The 18282-nt window shown below is 43.2% G+C and overlaps 1 protein-coding gene across 3 annotated transcripts in view; it reads left to right on the forward strand.

The window, feature by feature from the left end:
• LOC122540180 (tyrosine-protein kinase STYK1) overlaps positions 1 to 18282 on the forward strand; it is a 112486-nt gene that overhangs the window by 5989 nt on the left and 88215 nt on the right. The window lies entirely within an intron of this gene.

Here is an 18282-nt window from a genome sequence, read left to right on the forward strand (position 1 = left end):
AAGGTAAGAGAGGTAGGCACCTGTGGCTATCCCCATTCCAAACAAGTATGCTGTTTTAGAAAATGTTGGGGGTGATGGATTCTCAGGGGAATGTAGCAGGAACAGCCAAGTTTCTGGTATTGAGACTGTCTCTAATGCAGTAAGAGATACGTTGGGTTCCAGGAGATTGATTGTGTTAGGGGACTCTCCAGTCCGAGGGACAGACAGACGTTTCTGTGGCCAGCAGCAAAAAATCAGAATACTGTGTTGCCTTCCTGGTGCCAGGATCAAGGATTTCTCACAGAGAGAATGCAGAATGTTCTCACAGGGAAGAGGGCCCAGGAAGAGGTCATTGTCCACATTGGAACCAACAACATAGGAAGGGAAAAGCACGAGATTCTGAAGGGACAATATGAAGTTAAGCAGGAATTTAAAAGGAGGTCCTTGACAATAGTAGTATCTGGATTACTCCCGGTGCTACGAATTAGTGATGGTAGGAATAGGAGGATCGAGCAGATGAATGCATGGCTGAGAAGCTGGTGTAGGGGAGAAGGGTTCACAGTTTTGGATCATTGAAATCTCCTGGACTGGAAGCGACCTGTACAAGAAGGACAGATTGCACCTGAATTGGAAGGGGTCTAATATACTGGCAGGGAGATTTGCTAGAGCTGCTCGGGAGGACTTAAACTAGTAAGGCGGGGGGGGGTGGAATGGAGGTGGGACCCAGGGAGGTAGTGAGGAAAGAAGTCAATCTGAGACTGATACAGTTGAGAAAATATGCGAATCCAATAGTCAGGGCAGGCAGGGACAAAGCAGAGAATAAGGTAGGACTGATGAAATAAATGCAGTTTAACTTAATGCAAGAGGCCTAACAGGGAAGGCAGATGAACTCAGGGCATGGTTAGGAACATGGGACTGGGATATCATAGCAATTACAGAAACGTGGCTCAGGGATGGACAGGACTGGCAGCCTAATGTTCCAGGCTACAAATGCGACAGGAAGGACAGAAAGGGAGGAAAGAGAGGAGGGGCAGTGGTGTTTTTGATAAGGGATAGCATTACAGCTGTACTGAGGGAGGATATTCCGGGAAATATATCCAGGGAAGTTATTTGGGTGAAACGGAGAAATAAGAAAGGGATGATCACCTTATTGGGATTGTATTATAGACCCCCAATAGTCAGCAGGAAATTAAAAAAACAATTTGTAAGGAGATCTGTTATCTGTAAGAACAATAGGTTGGTTATAGTAGGGGATATTAATTTTCCAAACATAGACTGGAACTGTCATTGTGTTAAGGATTTAGATGGAGAGGAATTTAACTGCTTACAAGAAAAGTTTCTGAATCAGTATGTGGATGTACCTACTAGAGAAGGTACAAAACTTGACCTACTCTTGGGAAATAAGACGGGGCAAGTGACCGAGGTGTCAGTGGGGGAGCACTTTGGGACCAGTGACCATAATTCTATTAGTTTTAAAATAGTGATGGAAAAGGATAGATCAAATCTAAAAGTTGAAATTCTAAATTGAAGAAAGGCTAATTTTGACGGTATTAGGCAAGTACTTTCTAAAGCTGATTAGGGGAAGATGTTCGCAGGTAAAGGGATGGCTAGAAAATGGGAAGCCTACAGAAATGAGATAACAAGAGTCCAGAGAAAGTATATTCCTGTCAGGGTGAAAGGGAAGGCTGGTAGGTATAGGAAATGCTGGATGACTAAAGAAATTGAGGGGTTGGTTAAGAAAAAGAAGAAAGCATATGTCAGGTATAGACAGGATAGATCGAGTGAATTGTTAGAAGAGAATAAAGACAGTAGGAGTATACTTAAGAGGGAAATCAGGAAGGCAAAACGGGGACATGAGCTAGCATTGGCAGATAGAGTTAATGAGAATTTGAAGGTTTTTTTTTTACAAATACATTAAGGACAAAAGGGTAACAAGGGAGAGAATAGTGCCCCTCAAAGATCAGCAAGGCGGCCTTTTTGTGGAGCTGCAGGAGATGGGGGAGATACTAAATGAGTATTTTGCATCAGTGCTTACTGTGGCAAAGGACATAGAATGTAGGGAAATAGATGGTAACACCTTGAGAAAATGTCCATATTACAGAGGATGAAGTGCAAGATGTCTTGAAACACACACAAGTGGATAAATGGATAAATCCCCAGGACCTGATCAGGTGTACCCTAGAATTCTGTGGGAAGTGAGGGAAGTGATTGCTGGGCCTCTTGCTGAGATATTTGTATCATCGATAGTTACAGGTGAGGTGCCGGAAGACTGGAGGTTGGCTAATGTGGTGCCACTGTTTAAGAGAGGTGGTAAGGACAAGCCAGGGAGCTATAGACCAGTGAGCCTGACCTCGGTGGTGGGCAAGTTGTTGGAGGGAATTCTGAGGGACAGGATGTGCATGTATTTGGAAAGGCAAGGACTGATTAGGGATAGTCAATATGGCTTTGTGTGTGGGAAATCATGTCTCACAAACTTGATTGAACTTTTTGAAGAAGTAACGAAGAGGATTGATGAGGGCAGAGCAGTAGATGTAATCTATATGGGCATTCGCCAAGGTTCCCCTTGGGAGACTGATTAGCAAGGTTAGATCTCATGGAATACAGGGAGAATTAGTCATTTGGATACAGAACTGGCTCAAAGGTAGAAGACAGAGGGTGGTGGTGGAGGATTATTTTTCAGACTGGAGACCTGTGACCAGTGGAGTGCCACAAGGACCTGTGCTGGGTCCACTACTTTTCGTCATTTATATAAATGATTCAGATGTGAGCATAAGAGGTATAGTTAGTAAGTTTGCAGATGACACCATAATTGGAGGTGTAGTGTACAGTGAAGAAGGTTACCTCAGTACAACAGGATCTTGATCAGATGGGCAAATGGGCTGGAGATGGAGGTGCAGCATTTTGGGAAAGCAAGTCTTAGCAAGACTTATACACTTAATGGTAAGGTCCTAGGGAGTATTACTGAGCAAAGAGACCTTGGAGTGCAGTTCATAGCTCCTTGAAAGTGGAGTCGCAGGTAGATAGGATAGTGAAGAAGACGTTTGGTATGCTTTCCTTTATTGGTCAGAGTATTGAGTACAGGAGTTGGGAGGTCATGTGCGACTGTACAGGACATTGGTTAGGCCACTTTTGGAATACTGCATGCAGTTCTGGATTCCTTCCTATTGGAAAGATATTGTGAAACTTGAAAGGATTCAGAAAAGATTTACAAGGCTGTTGCCAGGGTTGGAGATTTTGAGCTATAGGGAGAGGTTGGTGCTGTTTTTCCCTGGAGCGTCAGAGGCTGAGGGGTGACCTTATAGAGGTTTATAAAATCATGAGGGGCATGGATAGGGTAAATGGACATCATCTTTTCCTTGGGGTGGGGGAGTCCAGAACTAGAGGGCATAGGTTTAGGGTGAGAAGGGAAAGATATAAAAGAGACCTAAGGAGCATCTTTTTTATGCAGATGATGGTGTGTAAATGGAATGGGTTGCCAGAGGAAGTGGTAGAGGCTGGTACAATTGCAACATTTAAAAGGCATCTGGATGGGTATGCGACTCGGAAGGCTTTGGAGGGATATGGGCCGGGTGCTGGCAGGTGGGACTAGACTGGGTTTGGATATCTGGTTGGCATGGATGGGTTGGTCCGAAGGGTTTGTTTCCGTTCTGTACACCTCTATTTGAACTGTAGGAAGTTCGAATTGTGGGTTAACTGAAGGGCAAGGCAGTTGGTGTGCACAGGTTGCTCAGTCAGTTGAACAGAAGCTACAATCTTCCTGAAATGTTGGAAGCTTGAACATTCTCAGGTGAGGGACTAATGGGAGTGGGTGGAGTCTTTTCTTCCCATTGCCTGTACTGGCATGCAGTGGTGTTCTTGCTGGTCTCCTGCCTTTGACATCCCTAACCCCATCTTCAAGACTCCATTTGTACAGTTGTCCCACTTGATCCACAGCATTTTGGGGGAATAAGTGGAAATTCCATTTCACTCTTGTGTGGAAAATATACTTGTTTGCCTTTCACCCCTCAACAGCTGAGTTTTAATCTTTTGTTTAAGACAATGCCCCCTTCTGGATTCTCTGAAAGCAGCAGTAGTTTCTCTGGATTTATTGCTTTGAATTCCCTTTGCTGTTTTTAGACCTTGATTAGCTCAAGGTAAATACAGTTCAGGTTTGTGTGATCTGTCCTTACAATTGAACACGCTCAGCACTGGTATCACTGCAGTGAATTTCTGCTCTGCCTTCCCAATGCCAGTTAAACTTTGAAATTTGGGGCCTGACACTGAACATTCTGTAGCTCAATCTGCCCATGGTTCTGTGTGATTGAACCACCATTTTATTAAACTTAAGACTTTGTGAGAGAGGGCCATATTTGGTTTTTAATTTATTTTTGTATTTATACACCAGCTTTTAATCTTTTCCATTCATTTAATCTCTGCCTCTTTTGAAACTTGCTCTGAACAACATAACTTGTAGATCCAAGCTATATATATTTCCTAATCTGCTGTTGTCACTACTACCTTCCTTCATCCAAACATTGATTCATAATGAAAGAATGAAACCAAGGTTCAGGATCTCTTGGGGACATGAAAGGAACGGAAACACCCTTCAGTTGAACTCATCCATCTATTCCTGATGAAGGGCTTTTACCCGAAACGTCGATTTTCTTGCTCCATGGATGCTGCCTGAACTGCTGTGCTTTTCCAGCACCACTCTAACCTAGAATCTGGTTTCCAGTATTTGCAACCCTTGTTTTTACCAAATTGTTAGTGTATAGAGGTGAACAGCGGAGACCTAGCATTCAACCCTGTGGTACCCCACTCATCACTATCTGCCAGTCTGGAAAAAAAACCTGTTTATTCCAACTCTGCTTCCTGTCTGCCAACCAGTTCTCTATCCATGTCAATACATTACCTCCAATACCATGAGCTTTAAATTTTCCTTACTAATCTCTTGTGTGGAACCTGGTCAAAAACCTTCTGAAAGTCCAGATACACAACATCTTACTGATTCACCCTGGTCTACTCTACTGGTCACATCCTCAAAAAATTCCAGAAAATTTGTCAGCTTGATTTCCCTGTGAATCCAGACTGACTAGGACCAATTCTGTCACCACCATCCAACTGCTCAGTTGTTGCATCATTAATGGAATAACTTCTTGAATCGCTACAGTCTATTCACTGTGGGTTGACCCACAATGGCGGTAAGTAGGGAATTCCAGAATTTTGACCCAACAGCTGTGGTATATTTCCAAGTCAGGGTGGTGAGTGGCCTGGAGGGGAAGTGGAAGGGGACATGGAAGGTGGTGGTGTTCCCAAGTCCCTGCTGCCCTTGTTCATATAGATGGAACTGGTTGTAATTGGAAGGTGCATTCTCCGGATCTTCGGTGAATTTCTGCAGTGCATCTTGTAGATCGTACACACTGCTGCTATCGAGCTGCTGTGGTGGAGGGATTGAATGTTTGTAGATGTGATGCCAATCAAACAGGTTGCTTTGTACTGGATGGTGTCAAGCGTCTTGAGTATTGTTGGAGCTGCATCCCTCCAGGCAAGTGTGGAGCATTCCATCACACTCCTGACTTGTACCTTGTAGATGGCGGATAGACTTTGGGGTGTCCAGAGAGGAGTTACTCACTGCAGTATCCCTAGTTTCTGACCTGCTCTATGGCCACTGTGTTTATGTGGTGAGTCCACTGGAGTTTCTGGTCAATGTTAACCCTAAGGATGTTGACAGTGGGCGAATCTGTGATGGTTATACTGTTGACTGTCAATGGTGGTGGTTAGTGTGTTTCTTATTGATGATGGTCATTGTCAGTCTTTTGTGTAGCGTGAATGTTATTTGCCACTTGTCAGCCACGTCTGCACATTGTCCAGATCTTGCTGCATTTGAGCATGGACTGCTTCAGTACCTGAGGAGTTGCAAATGGTGCTGAACGCTGCAATCCTCAGTGAACATCCCCACATCTGACCTTATGACAGAGGGAAGGTCATTGATGAAGCAGCTGAAGATGGTTGGGCCTCGGACACTACCCTGAGGGACTCCTGTAAGAGATGTCCTGGACATTCCAACAGTTTGAGTCCGTATGTCAGATTTCCAAATCCACTGTATTTTGCTCCAGGATATGGGGTTAGGCCACAGATCATCAATGATCTCATTGAAACAGCCTCAAAAAGGCTGAAACTCTTCTTGGTGCTATGGGGAAAATGCTACTCACGCAAAAAAGTGACCTCTCAGACTGTTCATTTCCTCATCTGACCTCCTCATGCACTGCAGAAATTCACCAAATGAGGAAACATTTCCATTCATATCTTAATTTAAGAAGTTAAAAATTGCACAACACCAGGTTATATTCCAACCACCTTCATCAGGTGATTGTGACCAGCAGCGCTCTGAAAGCTAGTGCTTCCAAGTAAACTTGTTGGACTATAACCTGGTGTTGTGATTTTTTAACTTTGTCCACCCCAGTCCAACACCAGCATCTCCAAAACATTTAAGAACACCAGCAATCTTGTGCATACAAGAACAGCATCATGACTAAATTTAAACATTTAAGTAGTTTCATTCAGCACAAAATATTGAAGTCTTGTATTAGTCACGTGAAAAGATGCAGTCCAGTTGGTGGGTCTTTTCAATTCTCCCAGTTGTTCTCCCTCTATGGCAGAACTGGACCAACCAAATAAAAAAAAATGCTGCAGACTTTAAAAATCTGGCCCAGTTTTCTCTCATCAATGACCTGTCTAAGTAAAACAATAGACCTAATCTGCAGTGAAATGACTGTCACTTGTTCAAAACCAAATCGTTACAGTCAGTTGTCAAGTTGTTAGATAAACTTGTAACAAATAAATCCATAAAATACTACAAAATCTTTCTTTTAGATTACAATTCTCTATTGTTATCCTTTTTCTTCATTGTAGCATATTTACTTTTAAATTTGTAGATCTGTATTTATATGCTCTTTGGAGGGTCAGTGTAGACTCAATGGGCTGAATGGCCTGTTTTCACACTGTAGGGATTCTAAGATTTGACCTGGGATTACAGTGGTATGATAAGAATCAAAAACAACACCTGATAGTTGTCTTGCTCTGGCAGATGTTAGTGCTCTCAGATTGATCTTCATTCACCCAAAGGTGTTTTTCTTAGGAGTGTACTCAGAAAATTGTTTGTGACAAGGAATCATGTACACATTATACTCTGTGCCGCATGAGAAGGCAGAGAACTTCTGATGTGTCGTAAGACAAATATTTCAAATCCACTTCAAAACGGATGGATAAAAGCATCAGTTTTCTTAATCTCAATCCATTACAGGAGAGGTAGAAACTAAGGGAAACGTGACTAAGAACAAGAGCAGGCAGGGAAACACTGCGGAAATTACAGGGTAATGTGGAAGAATGGGTTTGGTGCTGGGCCCATTGCTGTTTGTTATCTATATCAATGATGTGGATGTAATACGTTTGCAGATGACACTAGGATAGGCAGTATTGTGGACAATGTGGAAGGTTATCAGAAATTGCAGCAGGACCTTGAGCAGTTGGGGAAGTGGGTTGAGAAATGGCAAATAGAGAAAATGAGGTCTGCAGATGCTGGAGATCAGAGATGGAAATGTGTTGCTGGAGAAGCGCAGCAGGTCAGGCAGCATCTAGGGAACAGGAGAATCGACGTTTCGGGCATTAGCCTGAAGAAAGGCTAATGCCCGAAACGTCGATTCTCCTGTTCCCTAGATGCTGCCTGACCTGCTGCGCTTCTCCAGCAACACATTTCCATATCAAATGGCAAATAGAGTTTAATATAGATAAGTGTGAGGTCTTGCATTTTGGAAAGTCAAATTAAGGTTGGAGTTTCATGGTGAATGGTAGGGCCTTAAGTAGTGTAGTGGAACACCGGAACCTTGGAGTTCAGGTTCATAGTTCGCTGAGAGTCACAGGTAGACAGGGCAATGAAGGTGGCTTTTGGCAGACTGGCCTTCATCAGTCAGGGCACTGAGTACAGAAGTTGGGAAGTTAGATGCAGTTGTTCAAGACATTGGTGAGCCTCACTTGGAGCATTGTGTGCAGTTTTGGTCACCTTGCAAGATGGTATTAAGTTGGAAAGAGTGCAGAAGAAATTTACAAGCGTGTTGCCATGACTGAACATTGAGTTAGAGGGAGAGGTTGGACAAATTAGGACTTCTTTTCCTTCGAGCATACGAGACTAAGGGGGATCTTATAGAAATGTATAAGATTATGAGAGGCATGGATAGGGTGAATGCACTCAGTCTTTTTCCCAGGGTTAGGGAATTGAGGATGAGAGGGCATCAGTTTAAGGTTAGAGGGGAAAGAATAAAAGGGAACCTGAGGGACAACTTTTTTTTTAACATGGTGATACGCATATGGAATGAGTTGCCAGACGTGATTGAGAAAAGAACATTAATAACATTTAAAAGGTATTTGAAAAGAATACATGGATTGGAAAGGTTCAGAGGGATATGGGCCAAGCACAGGGAAATAGTGTTGGCATGGATGGATGTTTTGTTCGGCATGGACCAGGTTAGGCCAAAAAGGGCCTATCTCCATGCTGTAGGACTCTCTGACTCAAAGACCAGGGGAAGTGTTCTGAAATGCATGCGTTTCAAAGCGAGAAGTACAATAGGGAAGCTGGATGAACACAGAGCTTTTGTTAATAATTGGAACAGTGACATTATTGCGATTAAAGACTTGGATGAAAGAGGGACAGGACCAGCATCTCAATGTCCCAGGTGTGATAGGAAGGGACGTAAAAGGGGAGGGGGAGTTGCAATACCGGTAAAGGAGTATCTCACAGCTGTACTGAGGGAGGACACAGGACTTGTGCAGCGAGGCAGTATGGGTAGAACTCAGGAATAGGAAAGGTGAAATCACAATGCTGGGGTACACTACAGGCTTCCCAACAGCCAGCAGGAGATAGAGGAGGGAATATGTAGACAGAATTTGGAAAAATGTAAAAACAACAGAATTGTTGTGGTGGGTGATTTTAACTGCTCCGTATGGACTAGGACTCACTTTGTGCTTGGATGGGGCAGGATTTGTAAGGACTATTCAGGGGGGTTCCTTGACATAATATGAAAACAGTGTGACCAGGGAAAGGGTTATGCTAGATCTGGCTTTTGGGAAATGAACCCAGCCAGCTGAGTGAAACTTCAGTGGGGGAGCATTTCGGGAGTAGTGTCCATAATACCAAGTTTTAAGATACTCATGAACAGGAAAAGCAGCAGTCTTTAGGTGAAGGTGTTAAATTGAAGGAAAGCAAACTACAACAAATATATTATTAACAAGTGGAGAGTATAAATTGGAGGTGGCTGTTTGAGGGTAAATCCACATCAGACACGTAGGAGTATTTCAAATAGATAAGAGTTCAGGATCAGCATGTTCCTGCAAGAATGAAGGATAGATATGGCATGTTACATGAACCTTTAATGACCAGGGATGTAATGGCCTTGGTCAAAAAGAAAAGGGAAATACATGTAAGGTCTAGGAAGTTGAAGTACATAAGGAAACGAGGACATACCTTAAACAATGAATTAGAAGGGCTAGAAAGGGTCATGAAAAGGCATTAGCAAACAGGATTAGGGAGAATCCCAAGGCTTTTTATACATACAACGGGCAAGTTAGACAAAGGAGAGCCAATAGATGTGATCTAATTGACGAGAAGACCTTTGCAAATGGAGTTTCATAGGGATCACACCATTCGTGTTATACAGTAATGATCAGGATGAAGGAACTGAGGGCATTGTTGCTAAGTTTGCAAATGACACGTATGTGGAGGGACTGGTACTGTTGAGGAAGTAGGGAGGCCTCAGAAGGACTTGGACAGGCTAGGAGAGTGGGCAACAAAGTGGCAGATGGAAGGCAATGTGAGAAAGCGTGAGGTTATACACTTTGGTAAGAAGAATAGAGGTGGAAGTTATTTTTAAATGGGGAAAGGCTTCAGAAATCTGAGGCGCAAAGGGACTTGGGATTTCCTAGTTCAGGATTCTCTTAAGGTTAACATGCAGGTTCAGTTGGTGATTAGGAAGACAATGCTAACATTCATTAACAAGAGCGTGAGAATACAAGATACATATTGCTGAGGCTGTATAAGGCTCTGGTCACGCATTTAGAATATCGAGAGTAGTTTTGGACCCCGTATCTAAGGAAGGATATATTGACATTGGAGAGGTTTACAAGAATGATTCATGAGCTGAAGGGTGTGTCATATGGGAAGTGGTTGAGAACTGTGAGTCTGTACTCAATGGAGTTTAGAAGGATGTGGGAGGGATCTCATTGAAATGACATAATACTGAAAGGCCTAGTTAGAGTGGACGTGGAGATGATGATTCCACTGGTAGGAGAGACTAGGACCCAAGGGCACAGTGAAAGGATAACCCTTAGGAGCTGAGACAAGGAGGACAAGCCAGAGGGTGGTGAATCTCATTGCCATGGAGGGCTGTGCAGGCCAAGTCATTGAGTGTATTTAAGACAGAGATAGAGAGGATCTCGATTAGTCAGGGGATCAAGAGTTATTGGGAGAAGGGAGGATAGTGGGGTTGAGAAACATATCAGAGCTGAAAATGTGTTGCTGGAAAAGCGCAGCAGGTCAGGCAGTATCCAAGGAACAGGAGAATTGACGTTTCGGGCATAAGCCCTTCTTCAGGAATGAGGAAAGTGTGTCCAGCAGGCTAAGATAAAAGATAGGGAGGAGGGACTTGGGGGAGGGGCTTTGGAAATGCGATATGTGGAGGGAGGTCAAGGTGAGGGTGATAGGCCGGAGTGGGGTGGGGGCGGAGAGGTCAGGAAGATGATTGCAGGTTAGGAAGCTGGTGCTGAGTTCGAGCGATTTGACTGAGACAAGGTGGGGGGAGGGGAAATGAGGAAACTGGAGAAATCTGAGTTCATCCCTTGTGGTTGGAGGGTTCCCAGGCAGAAGATGAGGCACCTCATCTTCTGCCTGGAAGGAAGAGCGCCTCATCTTCTGCCTGCGAGGAAGAGCGCCTCATCTTCTGCCTGGGAACCCTCCAACCACAAGGGATGAACTCAGATTTCTCCAGTTTCCTCATTTCCCCTCCCCCCCCCACCTTGACTCAGTCAAATCGCTCGAACTCAGCACCGCCTTCCTAACCTGCAATCATCTTCCTGACCTCTCCGCCCCCACCCCACTCCGGCCTATCACCCTCACCTTGACCTCCCTCCACATATCGCATTTCCAAAGCCCCTCCCCCAAGTCCCTCCTCCCTACCTTTTATCTTAGCCTGCTGGACACACTTTCCTCATTCCTGAAGAAACGTCGATTCTCCTGTTCCCTGGATGCTGCCTGACCTGCGCTTTTCCAGCAACACATTTTTAGCTCTGATCTCCAGCATCTGCAGCCCTCACTTTCTCTCCTTGAGAAACATATCAGCCATGATTGAGTGACAGAGCAGTCTTGATGGGCCAAATGGCCTAATTCTGCTCGTATTACTTGTTTTGTTAAAATATAAATTTAAAAGGGCAAAATTGCATATTTCAATGTTGCTTTTCTGCCAAAAGACAGATGTTTCACATGCCTGCCTATTAAACTCTCCCACTGCACACTCACCTCTCAGACAGAAGGAGGGGAAATATTACATTTAAAATTGGGCTCAGCTGAAGGAGAGTTTCCCACAGGAATTATGTTGACAAATCAAAAAGGCAGGTGTATGATAAAGTCATAACTGCGTCTCAGATGAAACCAGGGCAACCTTGGAGGTAATTACAAAACAGCAATGACATCCACAGAACAACAAGAGAGAAGGCCCTGGGGAAATGGTGTGTTACTAATCTGCCCCATAATCAGTGTACGAAGAGAGTCTACATACTCCTCTTCACATCCTACTTATTCTTGATCCTACAATCCTTTCTCCCTTCGAGACTATCCATGATGCAAGCTCACACTTTGGACTTTCTCCTCTCACCACACCCCAAGCCTAGGACACACATCTTGTCAGAAATCCTAGAACTGCAACCCCTTGCCGAGTGTAGAGGAAGAAAAGATGACAGTGATGATGAAAAATCATGGTCACCATCATTCTTGTGGCCAGTAGCTCAGAATCTGACGTTGCAGATAATTCAGGAGGATAGGATACTTGCAAAATGGTGAGTCACTGGGAATGGGGAAAAAGGATAGGACAGGTGCCAACTCAGAAGGAGAGGACACACACACACGAGGGAAATCACACAAATTGTGATGGGGCAGGTCATGGCTGATGGGTATTCACAATTAAAATCTATGGGCACGGGATTTGTGGTGGACTAAGTGAAAGTGCCTGGAGGTGGGTCAACCAGTTTGAGTCAGGTCACCAGGCAGAACCTGCAGCCACTCCTTCCAATATGGAAGGATGCCTGCTTCTAGTGACAGTGCTCCATGGTCAATGTTTCAGTACTGCAGTTGGCTGTAGCCATCACAGCTCAGTGTCTGTTTGCAAGCCCACTTGAGTAGCACCCCAGCAACCACCTTCACCACTAACACAATGGCAGCAGTGTACTATCCATCAGATGCATCTCAGCAACTTATCAAAGCTCCTCTGACACCACCTTCCAAATGCAATAGCGCAACCATCTGGAAGTTTAGGGCAGCAAACACACAGGGACTACACCATCTGCAAGATCCCCTCCAAGACTACAAACCATGCTGACCCCAGAAAGTTGTTTCATCATTTCTTCAGTGTTGCTAGGTCAACATCCAGGAACTCAATCCCAAAAGCATGCTGGATGTTACCACACCAAATGGCCTACAATGGTTCAAGCCAGAAGCTCACCATTGCATTCTTGTGGACAATTAAGGATGGGTAGTAAATACCAACCCAACCAGTATAAACACCCACATCCAGTGGAAGAATTCAAGAGTGGGCTCTATCAGAACACACTAAAAAATTGTCAACAGCACACTCAGCATAAAAGTGAATCCCTATACTTCAATTCTTCCATTTCCAGATGAAATCATGTCAACACAAAGTAGGTTCAGCTGCACATCAATGAATGAGTATGGACCAGCTCCTTAATAGTGTAGAACTTTTACAAATAAAGTATTAATTATATCACTAAAATAACAAGACAATGGAAATTAAATAAAGAACTTTTAACAGAATTTAAGATGAGATTAGGTTAGACGATTTTGAAGTATATATGAATGAAAGAGGAATGATTGAAGTAAAGTAGATGTGGGTGTGAATATGAAGGCTAAGGAAAAGGCCGAGTTATTCAATGAGAAATAGGGAAGGAGATTGGTGAATACTACTCTTAAAATCAGCCTTTACAACCCAAAGCCAACTGCTGCACTCTCCAGTTAGTTGCTAGTTTCAAAGCAACAAAAATGTTTCCAGAAAATAAGAATTTTGGTTCCTATGACGAGGCCCCAGACTCAAAACATTAACTCTGCTTTCTTACCAAGGATGCTGCCAGACCTGCTGAGTTTCTCCATCAGTTTGTATTTCTGTTTCATATCTCTAGCATCCGCAGCTCCTTACTTTTAGTGTAACATCTCTATCAAGTCCTGAACCAGTCAGAGAGCTTAATTTAAATACCAGGAGGTTTTCTGCTTCACTGATAGAGAACAACAATGGTAGTCACCCACCCATGTAGCAGCTTCGGGTGGGGTTTTTCAGAACATGGGAATGCTGTTTAACATTAAATTTGAATCCATTTTCATAGTAAAGGAAGAGACGCAGTACCAGGGAACTAAAGAGAGAAATTTAATGGGATTTCTAATATTAGTGCAAGACATAATGGTGTAAACAATGGGGCGTAACTGAAGGAATCCTGAGAGATGAGTTGGAAATTTATTGGGAAATCTGGAGAAAGAACATAGGGAAAAAGGGAGAGAAAATTTACTCTATTTTGCACAATGTGACAATTTTCCCTCCAGAATCAGAGGCTGAGGAGTGACCTTATAGAGGTTTATAAAACCATGAGGGGCATGGACGAGGTGAGTAGCCAAGGTCTTTTTTCTAGGGTTGGACAGTCCAAAACTAAAGGGTATAGGTTTAAAGGTGAGATGGGAAAAATATAAAAAGGGACCTGAGGGGCACTTTTTTCCATGCAGAGAGTGGTACAGGTGTGCAAAGGGCTGCCAGAAGAAGTGGAGGATACTGGTACAATTACAGAATTTAAAAGGCAACTGGATGGGTACACGGATAGGAAAGGTTTAAGAGGGATATGCGCCAAATACCGACAAGTAGGACTAGATTAATTTAGGATATCTGGTCGGTATGGTGGAGACCTGCAGGCACTCTGCCTCTATTCCTGATGAAGGGCTTTTGCCCGAAACGTCGATTTTCCTGCTCCTCGGATGCTGCCTGAACTGCTGTGCTTTTCCAGCACCACTCTAATCTAGACACTAACAATTTGGACAAAGGAATTGAATGCAATGTCTCCACATTTGCAGATGACACTAAGTCTATGCTGTGTGGAGGATGCCAATTGGACAGGCTGGCTGAGTGGGCAAATACTTGGCAAATGGATACATGTGAGATTTTCCACTTTGGTGGCAAAAATAGGGGGCAGGTTATGATCTGGATGGTGGCATGTTAGGTGCATCGAGACCTGGGTGTCATGGTAGAACAATTGCTGAAGGTTGGCATGCAGGTATAGCAGGCAGTGAGGCAAGGTAATGGCATGCTGTCCTTCATAGCAAAAGGATTTGAGTATAGGAATAGGGATGTTTTGCTGCATTTATGCAGGGCCTTGGTGATGCTACACCTTGAGTACTGTGTCCAGGTTTGGTCTCCTAGTCTGAGGAAGAACATTCTTGTTATTGAGGGAGTCCAGCGAAGGTTCACCAGACTGATTCCAGGGATGGCAGCACTGACATGTGAAGAAAGATTGGATCAACTGGACTGGTACTTGCTGGAATTTAGAATAATGAGGAGGATCTCATAGGAACTTATAAAATCCTGACGGGACTTGACAGGCTCGATGCTGGAACAATTTCCTGAGGTTGAGGAAGTCCAGAACTAGGAGTCACAGTCTAAGAAGAAGGGATAAGCCATTCAGGACTGAGATAAGGAAGAGTTTCTTCACTCAAAGTTGTGAACCTGTGGAATTCTCTCCCACAGGAAGCTGTTGGAGCCACTTCATTAAATATATTCAAGAGGGAGCTGGACATGGCCTTTATAGGGAGAGGATGGGAATGGGATACTGAGACTGAATAATCAGCCATGATTGTATTGAATGGTGGTACAGGCTCAAAGGGCTAAATGGCCTACTCCAGCTATTTTTCATGTTTCTATGGTCATCCTGAAACAGTGACTTAATCTCGTATTTCAGAGAGCAGGTGACTATGAACCCCAGAGAATAAATGAAAAGTTGTCTAATTGTACTGTGGCTGTTTACAACAACTCAAGTCAACTCTGAATGCCGTTTAATTTGGTTTCAGTTTGGACTAATGAAGCGTTGATTTTAGGCTTGAGAAGCCCAGAGATTGAATGAATGTTTCTTGGGCAATTCAGAGGAATCCTGATTGGGTCAGAAGCAAGTAGTTTCTATCCTAGAAATACATTTATTTCAGTGCAGTTAAGGGAATATGTAAACTCAAGTTTCGCTTATGGAACTTCCAGACCAGAATGTTTGATCAGACATCAGGCAGGTTGTTGAAAGCTGAGAAAGTTTAAGCTGTCAATGTTTGGAGTAGTAATGTAAAAATACTCCACAGTTTGGGGGACATAACATAGGGAATCACTTACATCAAACTTAATGATTAGATGTAGCAGTTAATCCTCTGGATTTGAATCTCTGTAAAGAGATATTGGGAATTGTTAAAAACATTTGTTTTTCCGTGTTTTTAAGATTTTTCTAAACTGTCTCCAATGAGTAGATAGCTTGGGTTTGTTTTTTTATTTTGTCTGATGTAATGAACCTCTGGTCTATCAAAGAAACTCTACAAGAAATTTCCAAGTCAGAATGGTGAGCGGCTTGGAGGGGAACTTGAAGGTGGTGTTCCCATGTATTTGCTGCCCTTGTCCTTCTAAGTGGAAGTGGTCATGGGTTTGGAAGAGATCATGGTGAATTTCTGCAGTGTATCTTCTAAATGATACTGCTATTGAGCATTGGAGGGTGTGGATATAGTGGAAATCAAGCGGGCTGCTTTGTCCTGGATGGTGTCATGCTGCTTGTGTTGTTGGAGCTGCACTCAACCAAGCAAGTGATGGGTATCCATCATACAGCATCATAGTTGTAGGTTTGAGGATTCACATGAATAACATCAATAGCTGTTTGCAGAAGACATTTTCACACTGCTACTATCCTTTGTTCCCCAGTTTTGCTCTTAAAAATCATCGGCTCAAATGTTTAGATGAGATTTCCAAATCCCAAACTCCATTTTCCCTGGAGCGTCGGAGGTTGGGGGTGATCTTATAGGTTTATAAAATTGAGGGACATGGATAGAATAAATAGACAAGGTCTTTTCCCTGGGGTGGATGAGTCCAGAACTAGAGGGCATAGGTTTAAGGTGAGAGGGGAAAGATTTATAAGTGACCTAAGGGACAACTTTTTCACGCAGAGGGTGATGCATGCATGGATTGAGCTGCTAAGGGAAGTGGTGGAGGCTGGTACAATTACAATATTTAAAATGCATCTGCTTGGGTATATGAATAGGAAGGATTTAGAGTGATATGAGCCAAGTGCTGGCAAATGGGACAAGATTAGGTTAGGATATCTGACCGGCATGGACAAGTTGCACCGAAGGGTCTGTTTCCATGTTGTACATTTCTGTTAACAATGGAATTAGATGGAGAGAAACTATCTGTTTCCTGAAGATGTTATTTAATAAGCTAAACTTATTCAGCTCACTCCTTAATCTTCTAAATTTTAGGGATTGCAATCCAATTGTGCACTTTGTGAATTAACCCTTCAAGTCCAGCCCATCCTCCAAGTCTAAGTTATCCTTTAGTAATACCCAAAACTGTGGTCCAGCAATTGTCTAACTAGATATGTCATTGAAACTTGACTTCTAACCCCTTGCATTATAGTCTTTTAGATATGAATGCTGGCATTCCATTCCCTTTTCTTAGAAGTATTTTCTGCACTTGTTCAGAACATTTTGGTAATGTATGTATCTGTACCCTCAAGTCTTTGTTTCTAGCTTTTAGAAGGTAACCTACTCTGTCCTTTTCAGATCTAAAGGAGTTGACTTACAGTAAAATTAGTTTGCCGCAGTTTTGCCACTCACTTATCTACAAATATCGCTTTATAATTTTATGCCTTTATCTACACTGTCTTACTTTAGTGTTCTATCATTGTATAATCAGTGAGCTTGGATATGGGGTTTCCTTGCTCATTGTCTAAGTCATTGAGAAACTCTCTGAATTCTTACAGGTCCTTGCTAGTCAATTCCTGTCAATTTGAGAATCTGCCATGATCCCTACTCTGTCTCTCCTCATTCAATCACCTCAGCTGTTCGATTCATCTTGGCCTCCACTTCCATGGGCTTCAACTTGAGCAAATATTTTCTTAGGAAGGACTTTATCAAATGATTTCCATATTTAAAACCAAAAGCAAAATTCCCGTGTTCATTATTTTAGTTCCCTCTCCAAAAATGCAATCAAATCCATCAAGAATTGTTCAAATATTTCCAAATGTGTCGCTGTGTTCAGCTGATTTACCAAGGGGTTCAGTTACTCTCTATTGGATTATAGACTCTGTCGTAATTTCCCCGCAAGAGGAAACAAAGACAGAAATTGCTGGAAAAACTCAGCAGGTCTGGCAGCATCTGTGGAGAGAAATGAGACTTAATGTTTTGTGTCCAGTGACCCTTCCTCAGAACTAGTGGCAGCTAGGAAAATGTCAGTTTGTATGCAGAGGATAGGGTGGGGGGAGGGGTAAGGAATAAACAATAGCTGGATATACAACCCAATGAGAGCAGAGCAGTTACATAGACAAAGGCGTGGATCACGATCTGGGTAGAAGCGTGAATAGCTATTAATGGCTAGAACATAGAACATTACAGCAGAGTACAGGCCCTTCAGCCCTCGCTGGTTTCATAGGTCAGTGCAACAGTCTGAAGCCTATCCAACCTACACTATTTCTAACAATGGGTTGCGTGTAATAGCAGACTGTGATAAAGAAGCTTGGTGTGTGGGGTAGGGGCAAGCAAGGACATGGGAGAGCTCAAGCCCTGAAATTATTGGACTTGATATTGAGTCCTAATTTGGACTGGGGTGTACAAAGGTTAAACTCTCACAACACCAAGTTATAGTCCTACAAGTTTATTTGGAAGCACTAACTTTCGGAGCACTGCTCCCCTGATGCAAGTGCAGCACTCTGAAAGCTAGTGCTTCCAAATAAACCTTTTGAGCTACAACCTGGTGTTGCAATAATAAGTCCAGA

Source organism: Chiloscyllium plagiosum, unplaced genomic scaffold (genome assembly GCF_037043375.1).
Source record: "Chiloscyllium plagiosum isolate Xiang-an unplaced genomic scaffold, Cpla_swu_hap1 HiC_scaffold_37, whole genome shotgun sequence".
Taxonomy (NCBI): domain Eukaryota; kingdom Metazoa; phylum Chordata; class Chondrichthyes; order Orectolobiformes; family Hemiscylliidae; genus Chiloscyllium; species Chiloscyllium plagiosum.